We start from the raw sequence: 17590 nt of genomic DNA, 5'->3' as shown, positions 1-17590 counted from the left end.
TAAAAAATTTTTAAGTAAAATCATATGTAAAAAATAGATAATTCTTTATGGGTGCTAGCCGCGCAATCGCGCAGGCCACCTAGAGTTAGAAAAAAATTACTAAAATTAGAAAAAGAAAACGAAGAGTTCAACTAGGAATACAATCTATAAATAACTAAAATTCGTAATAAAAATAAAATTCGTAATAAAAAATAAAGACTATGGAAATAAGAGACCATCTAAGAACATATGAACAGATACTAATATTCGGAATAACAAATAAAATAAATTCCAAAAACAAAAAAGTAATTAAAAGAGTTCAAGTAGGAATATCGTTTATAAAAAAACCATCGGAATGAAAAATATGGAATTTCTAGAACAATGATGACAAATGACAATAAAGAGGGAAGACAATATGCTCGTAAAGAACTAGAGTGGTGCTAATTGATGGGACATCTAAGAACTATAAACAAAACTTTAAATAGAATCCCAATAACGATTAAGATGAGGAACGACGAGCATGCCGTTAAGCAGCATAGTCACGACGGTTGGTGGGACTTCTAGAAAGTAAAAAAAATAAACCCTAATTACAATCATGTTTAGTTTTTAAATCTCAAAAAAAAAAAGAGGGGAGGCAACAGGCGGCCCGTAGAGGAGTATAATAACGAAGCTGCCGACAGTTCGATGAGACCTGTAAAGCAGTTGAGTGTTGACGGTTGATGAGATATCTAAAAATATTAACAAAATCCTAAGTAGAATCTCGATGATGATTAAAAGGAGAGACAACGGACATGCCGTTAAGCAACATGTTCACGACGGTTATCGGGACTTCTAAAAAGTAAAAAATAAACCCCAATGATAATCATGTTTGATATTAAAATCTCAAAGACAATAACGAGGGGAGGCAGCGGACGAGCTCTAGAGGAGTACAATGGCACAACCGCTGAAGGTTTGGCGGGACTTCTAGAAAGTAAAAAATGAACCCAACAATAATTTTGTTCGATTTTTAAAATCTCAAAGACAATAAAGAGATGAGGCAGCGGACGGGTCATAGAGGAGTATAGTGACAACGTTCGATGAGACTTCTAAAATTTATAAAAATGTAACCAATGAGAAATAAACTTTAAAAACTATAAGGTCCGATTTTTAAATGTTCTAAAAAGAAAGAATAAATAGAAACAGTGGTGGATCGAGCAAGCAGACAAAGAAGACGTGACAAAGTAAGGTGTAGCAGCTGATATCACTTTTAAAAACTACAAAATTAGAAGCAAAAGGATGATAATGTTTTGTCTTTTAATGTCTTAAGTCAATAAGATAGCTATTTAATAAATTTTAAGTAAAACCATATTACAAAATAGATAATTTTGTATGGGTGCTAGCCGCGCAATTGCGCAGGCCACCTAGCTAGTTATATTATCAAAACAACCTTGAAAGGAGGCACCGCGTTCGCTGTGGAGACTAGAAATTCCCACGTTAATCTGAGAAAAAAATAAATATCCACACCGATGGATCACAACAGGTTTAGATTATAGCGGTGCAGATTGATTGGACTATAACAGATATTAGAGTTGTTGACATAATACAATTCTGCTGCGCGTGTGCAAAATTAGGTACATAGTGTGTCAGAATCAAACTCCAATTCGAAAATGATCAAGAGTACTTGCTGAAACGGATCAGTAGTATGTCTGTTTGTCTATGACTCTCTAGGATTCACGTAGAGGATCAGAAACATACATCCTATTAATGAAAAATAAAAGCAAAAGATTCTGCTCGATGCATACGAACAGGCAAACAAACTAGCTGGCGCGGCACTCTCCAACGTGTACTTGGAATGGTGATTATAGACTGTTGGCCATCATGCATATACTGAGAAAAAGGCAATTAAATACATGAACGTAAATGACAACAGAAAAAGGCAAGTTAAATATACAAGAACAAAAATAAATTTTTATTGCCATTTAATCAAATATGTTATCTATTTTATTGTTGTTTAAAGAAAAATCTATGTTCCCGATTTTTCACACGTCAAGCCACCTTTCGTATTTCCAAAATATGAAATCGATAAATAATATCCAATAAAAATAGCTAAAAAAATGCACCACATTGCTTGATCCGTATAGTCTTAGGAATTGTTAATTGGTGAAAAACAAAAATATCTGTACCGTTGGATCAAGTGGGTCTATATTATATATAGCCGAGATATTTGATACGTATATTTGAAAATGTATCGAAGTTGTGGTAGTGCTAATATATATAAGCGGATTATTTGATGAATAAATCATGGTCGAATACAGAAGGAAAAGTAAATAACATAAAAGAAATCAGGTTCGACATTTGATTCTATCTAAACAGAAACTAACGGTGAAAACATTAAGCTGATAGCATAGCCCAATGTCGCTGACATAGGCGGTTGTATTTATTGCTTATGGTTGGTTTTTGCGGGCTGTTTGCCGGGAACTCCCTGGGCGGCTTGGTCGTGTAATGACACTGGCGGCTACGGTCATGCCATAGATCAAAGTGAAGGAAAGAAATTGGCGGCTACAGGAACTTTTAGAAAGCTATAAAAATATAGCCTCCACAACATTAAGATTCAACTTTAAAAACACAAATGTTTGGGTTTTTTTTCCCAAGGACAAGAATAGAAGTGGCGACGGGCAAGCAACTAGAGTGATGACACAAGAGCATGAAGACGGTGGTGGGTAAACTTTGCAAATTAAACTATAAAGATGATTATATGTAGAAAAAGATATATATAATTTTGCATATAATGTAAATTTGTATCCATGCTAGCCACGTAATTGTGCGAGTCATTCTGTCAAATCTATCATATTATTAAAACAACATTAGAAGTAGACACCACGTTCACTATGGATGCTACAAATTCCCATGTTAAACGAAGAAAAAGAAAAAAAGAGTTCAAACAAGTATACAAATTAGAAATAACTGAAATTCAGAATAAAAAATAATAAATATGTAAAGAAGAGTAAAGGAAGAACACAATTAGAGATTAATTAAAATTCAGAATAAAAATAAAATAAATTCTGAAATTAGAAAAAAAAGAGTTCACGTAGAAATACAATGTAGATATAATTCAAATTCGGAATAAAATAAGTAATATTGAAGCAATAGTTCATGTAGAACACAATACGAGATTAAGTAAATTTCGAAAGAAAAAAGAATGAATTTTGAAATTATAAAAAAGAGTTTCAAGTAGAAATACAATTTATAAATAACTAAAATCACTGTTGAAAGTACATGTACAACACAATAAGAAATCAATTACAATTCAAATAAACAATAAAAGAATTCTGAAATAGAAAAATAAGAATGAGAATTTGAGTAAGAACACGATTTAGAAATAGCTAAAATTTGACATAAAAATAAATATTGAAAGAACAGTTTATATAGAATACAACATGGGATTAACTAAAAATATGAATAAAAAATAAATTGCAAAATTAGTAAAATAAAAATAAGTGCTTAAGTAGGAATACAGCTTATAAATAAAACAGATAGAATAAGAAATAAGAAATTTTGAAAGAACATGATACATTAAACACGACATAGACAAATGACATTAAATAGGAGAGGGATAGCAGACAACTGTGAAGGTAGGGTGGTGGCGGTTACTGGGATATGTGAAAACCATAAACCAAAACCCCTAAATAATGATTAGGTTTGATTTTTAGAATCCAAATGACAATTAGGAGAAGAGGCGATCAGCAAGGTGTGAAGAAGCACGGTTCTGATGGTTGACAGAACTAAGTTAAAACGAATTAACTGCAATACTATTTGATTTAAAATCCTAATGACAATAAAGGAGGTCAGCGGGTGTGCATAGAGGAGTATAGTGCTGACGTTTTGATGGAACTTCTAAATCTATAAAACTAGACCTGACGAGACAACGAACAGTAAAAACTGTAGAGGGGGATGAATAAAAGTTGTAGCATGTCGAGTAAGAATAGATGATGGCGAAGGAGTAAGGGGTGAAGACTGGTGTGAATTTTAAAAACTATAAAATTAAAAACACGGTGGCAATAATATCCGATCTTTTAAAATCATGAGACAACATGATGACTATTTAACAAATTTTAAAGAAAACCATGTGTAAAAACGATAATTTTGTGTGGGTGCTAGTCGTGTAATTGCGCGGGCCACCCAACTAGTTGAGATATAAAAAAGAAAAATTAATACGAAAGATGAATAGTAGTGGTACTATTCATACCCGAATTTGTTTTTTTCTTAATGTGCAGGTTGAATTTGAACTTAATTTAGGCTGCTTTCATTAGTGTTGCTAGGGAACTTTCCCTCTTCGACACGGAAAACGGACCAGCTCATTAGCACATAATTAATTAAGTATTAACTAAAACTAACTTGAAAATAGATTAATATAATTTCTTAAAGCAACTTTTCTATAGAAATTTTTAAAAAAATTACACTGTTTAGCAATTTGAAAAAGCGTGTGCACACGGAAAACAGAGGAGAGGAGAGGAGAACACAAACAAACGAATGCAGCCTTAGTGCTAGATGTCACTATTTCACATTATCATTATTTTAAAAACAAAATTATGATTGTTTGCATTGAATTTGGAAGAAAAAGATCTTGAGGGATTAGAATCTATTTCCTAGAATACGCAAGGGAAGAGAGGGCGAGGGGAACAGAGGAGTGGATAGGAGAGATGGGTTCCTGCGACTGGTGATGTGCGAAATTTGACAAGAATTCAAATTTAAAATCTAAATTTAAATATCTTTGTTATGCTTAAAAAACCAGTCCCTATAGGATCCTACCTGTGATATCAGCTGCTTAGCAACATGACTCAAGGGTCACGGCTTATTTGGAACAACTAAAAAAAATAAATGATAATTACGTAAATTTTTTGAATATACAACTGAAGGGTGAGACATTGATGATTGCTTTTACTCGAGAATAGATCGATAATAAAGAGAAAACCCACCATATATCTATGTACATTGTTTACTTATGTAATGTTCTTGATAGCAAACAAATGGACATGGTTTTATACATCTTTTCATGTCTCTATTGATGTGGAAGTGATAGGGAATGGATCCGGTGATCTGCTAGCCATTGCTAAAGTTTTGACAAATGAGCTTCTTTGAATTGCCTCTAAATTTGTACCCATAGGTTATGCCGAAATTAAACCAAATAATTAGGCAAAGACAAAATTTCGTTGCAAACCAAACGAATGATAGCAAGTTTTTTTTGTTGACTCGAAATATTTACTTACTCCCTCCGTCCAAAAAAAACTTAATCTAAAAGAGAATGTAACCCCTCCTAGATATTCCCTCCTAGATTGAGGGGTCACATTCGTTTTTAGGTTGAGTTTTTTTTTTGGACGAAGAGAGTATATGATTGAGTTTATTTAGCTAAGAGCCAGATAAGCCTCAAAACCAAGAGCGAAACGATTCTAGAATCAGCCCGCCCGCGGGGTTGTCCTCGAGCGACACGCCGTTCTTGCGCCGGGAGCCCGCTAAAAGGTGTAAAAGCTGCTTTGCCTGTTACATACAATAAAGTCCAGTCAGCAGGCGGTATACTCATCCACGTCAACATAATCTGAGCTGGAAGGGTGAGAAACGATGAGAGAGAAAGGAACGGGCGCTAATCCTGTCGCCTGGCTACACACACGAAACGAGGCATTGCAGCCAACCTTTCCATCGATGTTGGCTGCAACAGCCCTTGTTATACACCTCCCAATGCACTGCGTAGAGAGGATAGAAGGACGGGTAGGGACACAAATTAGAGTAGAAAATTATAAAGTGATTTATAGGGACTCGTGTTTACCAACTCAATAGCTAGCTATTGTACATTCAGGCTCAATTTTTTGCTGAGATAAGCATTTTTACCGCCAGCTATTATAGCTGTACTATTAAACCTGCTCTTACTGGAGCTATCGCTGGGAGCCTGGGCCGGTCACGCAAAGCGGCCAGCCAACACTCGCTCGCGACGGCCGGAGATCGAGCCGAGAGGCAGGCGCAGGCCGAAGCAGCCGCCGCTAGGGATGAAAACGGTCGGAAACGGTCGGAAAAACCCTCTACCATTTCCATTTTCATTTTATTTTCTCGAAAATGGAATCGGAACGTATACTCGGAAACGGTAAGGATATCGGTTATATCGGTATCTCGGAAACGGAACCGTCGGAACGGGAATATACCGATATCGGACGGAAGTCGAAAATTCATGTCGGAAACAGCGAACTGTGGTATCATCCCGCATTTAACTATGTATGAAGATAACCTTATAATTTCACCCTTGCATCATTATGCTGCCACACAACACCGTTATATGATGATTAATAAGTTGACAATAAGATTGACAAATAATATAAATAAAGTTCAATGATACTTCAACATCAATGTGGCTAAAGCATACAATGTGGCTTACATGATAGGATTACAGCATAACTAATATTGTCCGACTTTTTTTAGGATATAGATTTGAAGTCTTCGAGAACACCAAGCTCACAAGCTGGCATGGCTTCAGCTGATCAGCTCCTTGTCAAATATCATTCATTATTTCATCATCAATTGACATAGCTATATCGTCGTCCTACAGTGGCACATTGCATAAGAACTTTTATGTTGACACTGTATAACTACCGTTGTAATTAAGTTTCATGCTAAACTAGACTTTTTGGTATTTCCAGGTCGATCACAGAGAGGAGTCAAGATGGTGGGGCCCGCCGGTGGATCCCACAGCCTTTCTTTTCCTCTCTTTCTTTTATTTTCTCTCTCTCTTATCCTTCCCTTCTCTCGGTTCCTTTTCCTGCTCTCTCGATTTCTTCTCTGTTTTCTCTCTTGTTCTCTTCTCTGCCTTTGGCTCCTTCACGCGCGCCCGAGAGGAGAGAAGCGCCGGAGATGGCGGCCTGGCGCAGGGCGGCGGTGGGGGAAGGAGAGAGGAGAAAGGGGCGGCATCGGTGGGGAGGAGGAGGCTGGGGCGGTGCGGCGGCGCTCGGCGCTTGGCTCGGTGGCACGGAAGCCGGCGGTGGAGCATGGGGGAGGGAAAGGTGGCCGGCTGCGACGGAGGCCGTCGGGGCGAAGGAGGTTGCGGCCGGCGTCGGCGACCTGGTGGCGGCGCCCAACACGGCGCGGCGGTGCCCCAGCGCCGATGAAGACGACGATGCGGTCAGGCCTAGTTGGCTTCTTTATTCGGAATGGGCTGCTCCTTAATGCCTAATGGGCTCCTCCTCCTGCTAGCCAGGCCCAGCCGACTTCCTTCTTCGGAATTTTGTCGGAAATTTGACGGAAATTACCGATAAAAAACGGTTACCGACAAAACGGTCGGAAAAAACCCCATATCATTTCCGCTACCATTTCCGAAAAAGATTACCGTTTCCATTTCCGATACCGACAATTACCGATACCGATTGAAACGGTCGGTGCAAACCGAAAACGGTAGCCGGAATTCTCGGAAATTTCCGTACCGTTTTCACCCCTAGCCGCCACCCAACCCAAGCCGTCGCGGGGGCGGGAGCATGCGTGGGGTTGGGCGCCGCGATCGTGTTCTGCTCGGTGGGTCGGGCCAACCACCACGGCGCGCGGTTGTTGCCTCATGGACTGTTGGGCTGTTGGCGTGGTTTGCTGGAAGGAAAAAGTACACCGAAGGTCCCTCAACTTGTCCTCGAGTTACTAAATCATCCCCCAACCACAAAACCGGATACAACGTACCCCCGAACTTACAAAACCAGTGCAAACTAGGTCCTTCGACGGTTCTGACCCTGGTTTTGTCCGACATGATGGCTGAGTCAACATGGGACCCACGCGGGCCCCACATGTCAGGATGCCACGTCAATAGGCTAGCCTCTCCCTTCCTCTCCTTTCCTCCTCTCTCTCTCTCTCATTCTTCTCTCTAGACTGAGCGAGGCGGCGTCGGCGAGCGAGCGCGGTGGCGAAGAGGCGGCGGCGGTTGCGACGCGGGAGGGGAGGCCGGCGCCGACCCAGAAGTGGAAGCCGAAGGCGACGGCGTGGGCGAGCGTGGTGGCCGCTGGACGCCGCACTGGACGTCGTCATCGCCCTCGGCACCCAACCTGGAGGGCCTCGCCGCTAAAGCCGGGTGCTTGCGCCCATCACCGACCGGCGTACCGGCCATCCTTCGCGATCCAGACATCTCGGGCTCCGCCCCGCTTCCTCCACGCGTCGGCCATCACCGCCTCCATGAGGACTAGAGATGGCAATGGTTCCCCGTCCTCCGATTCTCCACGGTGAATCCTCCTATTATGAGGCGAGGGTGGTATAAAATATGTCTCCACGGAGGATTAAATGGAGCAAAAACACCCTCCATTGGGTCTGGTGGAGGCGGGTTTGGTTAACCGTCCCCCGTCCCCGCTCTCCGTGGAGGCCCGACATAATAGTGTATATGTAGTATTATTATGTATATTTGGCCCATCTGGCCCATAAAAACCAGGCCCAAAATATAGAGTATATAAAGCATTTACAAAACCCTAGCCATTCCAATCCCTTATCCCTTCCGTCCCCAATCCCCACGCCGTCATAGGTAGCTAGCGGCGCGCCAGAGCCCACGCAGGGCCACCGCAGCAGGTCCCGACGCTGCCGTCGTCCGCGCAGGGCCGCTGCGCCGCCAGGGTCCGGCGCCACCGCAGCAGGTCCCCATGCCGCCGCGCCCGCGCCCGCGCAGGGCCGCTGCGCCGCCAGGTCCAGCCGCCGCCGTCGTCCGCGCAGGGCCGCCGCGCCGCCTCAGCAGGTCCTAGCGCCGCCGTCATCCACGCAAGGCTGCCGCTCGCTGCGCCCACGCTCGCGCAAGGCCATCACGCCGCCAAGTCCCGGCGCCGCTCGTCTCGGTCTCTCGGCGGCACCGAGGACGCCGAGGATGAAGGCTCGCGGGGATGGAGGCTCCACGGGGATAAATTACCCGCACGGAGAAGGTGATGGTGAAAGATGTTGCCCCGTTGCATTTCACGCTGATGGTGATGGGGGAAATTCTCGTCCGCGGAGGCGGGTCTGGTGGTGTAATCTCCGACGGGGAATTTCCCGTTGCCATGTCTAACGGAGACGTCGCTGTGGGCGGCCGCCATCGTCGACCTCGCTGCCCCAGGAAGCTCTTTGCCGTGTTGCGCCGCCGCGAGGGTGTTCGCGCACGTGGCGTCTGTCACCATGGCCTTCCTCTGCCTCCACGCTCGCCACGCCATCGCCTTCGGCTTCCGCTTCTGGGTCGGCGGCAGCCTCCCCTCCCACGTCGCAACCACCGCCGCCTCTCCGCCACCGTGCTCGCCCGCCGATGCCGCCTCGCCCTGCCGCTACCCTCCCCTTCTCCCGTGTCTCCGCCGCCGCGTCGCCGGCCGGCCGTCGGACCTCCTTGCCCCAGCGACCTCCTCCCTACCGCTGGCCGGCCTGCCCAGTCTAGAGAGAAGAGTGTGTGTGTGTGTGAGAGAGAGGAGGAAAGGAGAGGAAGGGAGAGGCTGGCCTGTCGACATGGTATCCTGAGACGTGGGTTCCACGCTGACTCAGCCGCCACGTCGGATAAAACTGGTTTTGTAAGTTGGGGGATGCGTTTACGGTTGGGGGATGATTTTATAGCTCAATGACAAGTTGAGGGACCTTCGGTGTACTTTTTCCTTAATTTGACGATACTGATGCCGATATGCGATTCGCGGCGTTGGACTTGAAGCATGGGCCTCAATCCATTGGCCCTGCACTAGTACTTCAAGAACACTCAATTCAAGATATTTCAGCGTCGGATTCAGCCTAAGCGACGGATTTAGCCTAGCAAGGGCGGTCTTCGAGCTGTCACTTGTCAGTGTTCACCCCTTCACGGCTTCACCCATCTCCATCCATCGACGGACCATTTGCGCTTGGCAATGGCACGAAGCGTCCACAAGTCTCCACGTCCCCGCGTACTGGGCGACATGATTTTTTTTTTTAAAAAAAGAAAACTAAAGAGCACTTTATTCCAACTTAGAAGCATAGAACATGCTAGATTACAAATTTTCTGAGACTGATGTTGTCTCTGACAGAGTTTGCATAACGATAGGCTAGATGAGATATGTTTTGACAAATGAAAACAGGAGCAGAAGGCTGCTTGGATTTTGCTTCTTTAGCTAACCTATCTGCTGACTTGTTTATCTCCCTTGGGATTCAGCTAACCTGCAAAAGACATTCTGGAATTCTTGAACAGATTTGACTCCATATTGGTCTTAGACTCCAGTGCCCTGGTTCTTCTTCAAAGTTCCTTTTTTTTTGCAAGAATGTTAAGAAGTTTGACAAGTTCCATAGCAAGTTGAAGAGCCATCAATTCAGCATGCAAAGGAGATTGGGCCACTAAGGTTGTGGCTTTAATGAAGATAGCATTATGAGTGGTTGGTATATGGAAGAAAATTCCAAGTCCTGTTTGGCCATTGTTCCAGGTAGCATCAGTATAACATCGGGGACCATGCATTAGGTGATTTATCAAATCTTCTGATTGTCTCCTCGTTTTGATCTACATGCAACAAAGTATGAGAAGAAAGATTCGTGTATGTTTTGCTCATTGCTTCAGCCGCCTTGTATACCTGAGTCGGCTCCTTGTTTCCCCCCGAAATTTTTTGATCATTTCTAGCTTTCCAGATATGCCACATTGTGATCAGGATGTTTAAAGTTGCTTTGGAGGAACCATTATTAATGATATAAGCAATGGTAAGAACCATAGACACGTTAGTAGGGAAAATGTCAATGTTAAGAGTAGCATCAGAGATCAGTATATATGTCACATTGTGATCAACAGTGACGGGTGTTCAGGGCAGTGACTTGTGTTCAGTGTGGCTCGTTCAGCCAGCCAGCGTTCGCCCGTCAGGCCGTCACCCCCATCCGGCCATGCATGCATCTCCAGCTCTCTCCACGACTCCACCAACCAACCAACCAACCAACCAAACCAACGGGGCGGACCGGCCGCGCGCGCGCGGCGTCACGTGAGCCTCGCAGCCGTACGTCCTCCGGTGGGGGGAGGCGTCGTGTGGGGCGTCGGCACGTCGCGTGAGCCGCGCGCCGCTTCCACGGCTTTGGGGCGATGATTGGCAGTGGCAGTTGACAGGAGGCGTCCACAAGTCTCCACGTCGATGCACGGTGAGCCGCACCGCTGTGCTGTTTGCACGTACGCGTGCATGCGTTCGATCGCCGCCTGACACACCCCGGCCGCCACGTACGTCCGGTCTAGGCCGAGCAAATTGGGTTCCCAAATTCGTTGAGAGCAACCACAAAGTATGAAAAAAAAAAACCCTGAAGACTAATTGCATTACTAATGAGCCATATGTATTCTTGGGAATAGCACTAGCTTAGGGTGCGTCTTATATAAATAAGAATTGAAGCATTTTTTTTTCATCTCATGTTAAATTCTAACTATATTGTAATGGGAACGGAATTGTTAGAAAACTTTCGTAAGATTTTTGCTCCAAAAACTTTTAGATTTGGCATGAAGGAAAAAATAAAAGAAATTTTCACATATGTCCTGCGTAAGATCCCGATGTTAGCTAACTAAACCATAGTTTTTATGTAACTTATAGCGAAAGGGCATGTAGTCTATTGGTTACAAGAGCCTCCTTAGCACCTAAGGTCTTGGGTGGGAGCGAATTTTCTAGGCGAGTGCGCGTGCGTTGTGAGTGTCTGCGTTGTACTGTGTAATTCTAAAAAAAAGTTATAATATAATTATAATGTAGTTAAATCTGAAAATTTTTTATTCACAAGGCAGGTTTTTTAATATTCCCCATAATTGTTTTAACAACAATCCACTATTTATGGGCTCACTCGTAAAGTTATATTACACCATAAATATTAAACTTGCTCTTGATAAGAGTACATATTACTAGGGGTGAAAACAGATCGGATATTATCCGATCCGAGCTTTTTTAATATTCCTCATAATAGTTTTAACAACAATCCACTATTTACGGGCTCACTCGTAAAGTTATATTACACCATAAATATTAAACTTGCTCTTGATAAGAGTACATATTAATAGGGGTGAAAACAGATCGGATATTATCCGATCCGATCTGATCCGCTCTGAATCAGTCTGAAATAAGGATATGGTATAGGTTTTTAAGAAATTCGGCGGATACGGATGCGGATGTGGATAGTATATATGATGCGGATGCAGATGAGAATATGGTATATCTAAAATCCAGCAGATGCGGATTATCTGACATTTCTATCAGATTATCCGATAGGCTGTTTGTCGGATAATCCGAAATTATCAACACATGTAACCACTTTATCTATAGAATATAACATAAGTTGGTCCATCCAATGGCCTAATTCATCAATTAACCTAGATTTTTTTAGTATGAAGCTTTCATCGTCTCATTTCACACTTGTGTAGTTGTATTTTTTATATTATGGACATTATGTATTTATGTTGTTTAACACCTAAGCATATAATTATTACGATGAGTCGTTTATTGATTATTGTATTATTGTTCCTTGCATTGCTAACTCGATGTTGTATTGATTGCGTACACACGTAACATCCGATAAATTTAATCCGTTTCCGAACCGATTCCGCACTAACTCCACACCATTTCTGACATCCGAAACAATCTGCTCCGCATCCGCATCCGTACACTATCCACACCCGCTCCGAATCCGCTTAAAAAATATGGTTTAGAATATGGTATGACCACTGTCCGTCCAAATCCGCTCCGTTTTCACCCCTACATATTAAGCCACATTGAAACGAGGAAATGGAATGTAAATAGTGGTGGAGCTAGGCATTTGAAAGAACTAAGGGGGTGTTTAGATCCAGGGGTGTAAAGTTTTGACGTGTTACATCGGGTATTATATAGGGTGTCATATGGGGGTGTTTGAGTACTAATAAAAAAAACTAATTACAGAATCCGCCAGTAAACCGCGAGACAAATTTATTAATTCTAATTAATCTATCATTAGTAAATATTTAATGTAGCACCACATTGTCAAATCATAGAGTAATTAGGCTTAAAATATTCGTCTCGCAAATTAGTCGCAATCCGTGCAATTAGTTATTTTTTAGCCTATATTTAATATTTATACAGGTGTTCAAACGTTCAATGTGACAGGGTGAAAAATTTTAGGGTGGGATCTAAACAGGGCCTAAGACTCAACCAATAAAGACTAGGATACAACCAATACAATTTATTAAATTTTCACTTTTCATAAATTTTATGATACTTGACTAATATATCTTTAGATCGATGAAGAAAAGTTCCTTTTTAAAAAAAAGATATATTATACGTAAATACGAGGGCACGTGTGAACATAGAATTAAAACCGGGATGGATATATTTTAGCACTAGAAACTTAACTTAACCAGTTAAGCTATATTCATCTTTTTATTTGGCATAACACCGACCGTTCATCATCTTTTTTATCAACCAAAGTTCGAAGTTCGAACCATGTGCTTCCTATTTGTCAATATAAATCGTCAGGCCATGGACAAAATTCGCGTTGTTATCGGCCAAAATTTTCTGCTTTGAACTTTCATCCATGCAATTTTGGGCCTGTAGGAATATAAGTTTTTTACTTTGTGAAATCTGTTCCCTTTTTTTAGCGATAACTACTCGATTACCGATTTATCGTGCATATCGATCGCTGACTTTGTGCATATCGATCGCTGATTTTTCTTTTTCCAGCCACGCCGCGCACGGCGCACGGCGGCTGCGACGTCACGCGGCGAGGAAATCAGAGGAGGCACCGCCTTGGCCGGCCGTGTCCCGCGGGTTCGGCCGTATACCCGGTGAGGCGGCGAAGGCGACGTGCTCAGAAAAACGTCGCGTTCTCTCGCAAGTTTTCATGACCATTTGCGGTCTCCGTCCGTCAGCGCGAGAGGCGAGACTGCGTACACAAAGAAACACCTGCAGTTTGAGTAAAACACGGGGATTGAACACGAGGACATTGAACTTTAGATGATACGGCTCAGTTGTTTACTTCTATCACGAATCTAAACAAATCAGTGTTCCAGGTATGCTTGTACGGAAGGGGCAGGTTTATCTTTTGAGTGATGCAGATTTACGACGAGCTCGAGCACATGACCATTGACCAGAAACTATCGTATAGTAGAGTGTACCAGACCTAGACTAGTACCAAGAGTGGCAGTGCACATTTCAAACTCCTTTAAAATCTCACTTTTATATACTTCTTTTGTCTTATAATATATTGTAATAACCTAACATCGAATGGGATGTATCGTAGTGCTACGAATATAGACAGATATCGTATCTAGATTTGTACAATACTATGATATATCTCATTCGATTCTGGATTGATATATTCTGAAATCGAGAGAGGATGATATGGACATAGGGAGGATGTACCAAGTATACATGAACAGAAAATTTCCAAAAATCAAAGATCAGCAGATAACCTATCTGTACATCAATTCACTAAACAAAACAGAGTACTAATTACAGTGGTTAAGCAAGAATCTTCCTTACCTAAAAAAGTTCAGAAAGAATTCACTAATTAAATAACAATTCAGTGACCAATTGGATAGACGATGAATATGTGCCATAGCATGATGGACATCCACTAACAGATTAATAAAGGCTACACCGATCGGTTAGCAATTTAATAAGCTTCAATTAACATTACCCAGATTGATTAAAGATATTGATACCGATCCTGCGACGAATGGATGACTGCAAACACTGGCACGAAAGCAAGAATATAATGGCACCATTGATAGATGGATGAAAATGTTTAATTAGCTTGGTTCTATGAGCACTAGCTTAGTTCTGACCGAAGACAATTTCAAACCTGTGGCTGCCGTTCTAGTTGCTTGTTGTGCTTCTTTAATTTGATTTGTACGCACTGGCATATAACTCCAGAGAGTAGATTATTCAATTATTATTGAACATATATCCTTGTGAGTCATATTTTACGTAGTACTTATACTGTGTAAAGTTGAATTGAGCACTAATATTTCTGCAATTCGATGATGTCGAATATTACAAGTCAAGCACGCTAAGTATCCGTGTTTTATAGTATTGCAATAGAACCCGCCGGTGTCGATATAGTACACACTACTACTTGCAATGTACTTTGATAGCTCTAGATTAAGACCGGATTTAAGTTGAGTTAATCACTACTAGAAAAATCATTTTTGCAGATGGCCAAAAGTAATCTTTTCAGATAGGGGAAGGACCGCCTACAAACCAACAACTACGAAAATAGTCGGGGCAACAGCCCGCCTATGAAAATCCAATGAACGAAAAAAATTGCGGGACACGCCTCGCCGCCACTGCCACCGCCACGTGCCTCGCCGCCGCCGACCTCCCTCGGCCGGATCTGGGAGGGGAGGGGAGGGGAGCCACCGGCGCCGCCCTCCCCAGGCCTCCCTCCGGCCGGATCTGGGAGGGGAGGGGAGCCGTCCACGCTGCCGCCGCCGCTACGTCCGCGCCGCCGGTGGAGTGAGGGAGGGGAGGGGAGGGGAGGGGGATGGCCCAGCCGGTGGAGGGAGAAGTGTTGAGGGAGAGAGAGAGAGAGTTGAGAGAGGGAAATGAGTGGTGGGGAGGGGGTGGAGAAGAAGATAAGTACTTGAGATTTTTTTTAGAATAGGTACGATTTTTACAGGCGGACCACATAAGGTTCATCTGTGAAAATAGATTTTCGCTGACGCTGCTTAAGTGGTCCGCCTGTGAAAATCACCCTAATTTATATTTTTGTAGGCGGTCATTTGGCTTCAAGGGTTATGTTCGCCTAAAAAAAGACCCTACCTTTCTAGTAGTGAATACTGTATTAGTTATACTGTATCAACTTCACAATTCTGTCGACCGGGAATTAATCCAGGATGCATGGGCCGGACGACGGAGACCGGCACAAACCAGGCAATAAAAGCAAGCATGGCAGATCAATGAACTGAGGAGAAAGAACAAAACCACACCTTGATATTGTAATTAACCACGCCAAAACTTCGCCAAAAACGTAGTGATTTGTTTGTTTGTTTTTTCTAGGGCTTATAATATACTCCATCTGGAGTATACTATAAGGGATTTTGAAATTTTGTTTGCACTGTTTGATCACTCGTCTTATTTAAAAAAATTGTACAAATATAAAAATGAAAAGTTGTGCTTACAATACTTTTGATAATAAAGTAAGTAAAAAAAATAAATAATAATTTCAAAATTTTTTTAATAAGACGGATGGTGAAACAGTGCAAGCAAAAAGTCAAAATAGGACGGAGGGAGGATCAACACTGCTTTAATAAAAAATAATTTATTAAATCTTTTAAATAAGATTTTTTTTTTCTTTTGCACTTTCACTTTAGACGATTTAAGACATATGCTATGGTTACACGATGAAAACGACAAAAATGCCTTAAATTAATTTAAAGTTTTTAAAATTTAAGATTAACTATGTTTTCATTCCGTACCCAACTTAATTTAACCATGTGAACTAAACTTCTAGTATTTGTTTTATGACTCTAGATTTTATAGATTTTAGTTTGCACGCTTTCTAAGCGGTTCCTTTCTTTAAAAAAAACAATTTCTATATGTCTTGGAATACTGTTCTAAAAGTAACCTTTTTATAAATCACTCGTTTACACTTTGACATAGATATAATAAGTAAGATAATCCATCAATTTTATCTATCTCATGCATGACCTAAGTCTAAACAGGACACGTCAGCTCTCAAGAAACTCGATTGCTTTTGTTTTCTATACTTTTATCTTTTTTTACAGTTTTCGTCTCCACTATTAAATGAAATTGGCGGCATCGTCAAGTCGTTCAAAAAAAAAAAGAAAAAAGATACTCGATTGCTGCAATTAACCAAGCGGCGAAACACGTCCGCATGCATATCCTTACCTCACGCAAGGATAGGAACGGAGAAAAAACCGGGACATGAAAAGGAAACCGCAGATGAAAAGAAGATTAGCTAGTACAAACCACGAAAGGTACTGGTGCTGATCAATCGAGACAGGAGACAAGTTTCCCGGGTGTAGTTTAAATTTAAATGCAAAATTTAAACCATCGGCGTCGAGGCTGCAAATTTCAACGGGCGCCCGGCAATTAAGCGCCGATGCAGGATTAAACATTCCCTGTGTTGGGGCCAGTAAATAATGCACGTGATCAGCGAGTAGTAGTACAGCGAAAGGCTAATTGATTACTGCATAATTAATCTTTGTTGAATAATGTGGTCCGACAAGTCATTTTTTACTAGCACCTTTCGCAATTGTAGCCAAAAAATACCATCCCGATGCAGACGTGTTAAAAAGCTGCTATTGCTAACGTGAAAAAGATTTGGAAAAAATACCATCCGTTTTCAAGTTTTCTATCGGTGCGTAATCAGCTGTCTGTTGGCACTCTCTAAAAATGCTTTTCTTTATGCTTTGTTTGGTTCTATGTGTCGTCTTCTTCCTTATGTTGAGAACGTGATGCACGCTACGGCTGTTGTCATCAGGGGTGAGAGATGGACGGCTATGTGACGGGAGGACTGTGTGACAAGGCCGAAAGTAGTGTTGGTTCATAGAGATATAACAGATGCATTCGTATGAAGATAAACGATGATATTGTGTTGGATGCTCCATGACAATGTAGTTTCGTACTTTGGTCTATGTGAAGAGGAAAATGAACTCGTGACAACATTATTAAATTTATTTTTTTATAAAGTGCATGAGCGGTCTTTAAACTTGTAG

This window comes from Oryza sativa, chromosome 9 (assembly GCF_034140825.1).
Source record: "Oryza sativa Japonica Group chromosome 9, ASM3414082v1".
Classification (NCBI taxonomy): Eukaryota; Viridiplantae; Streptophyta; class Magnoliopsida; order Poales; family Poaceae; genus Oryza; species Oryza sativa.
This window is presented reverse-complemented; position numbering follows the sequence as displayed.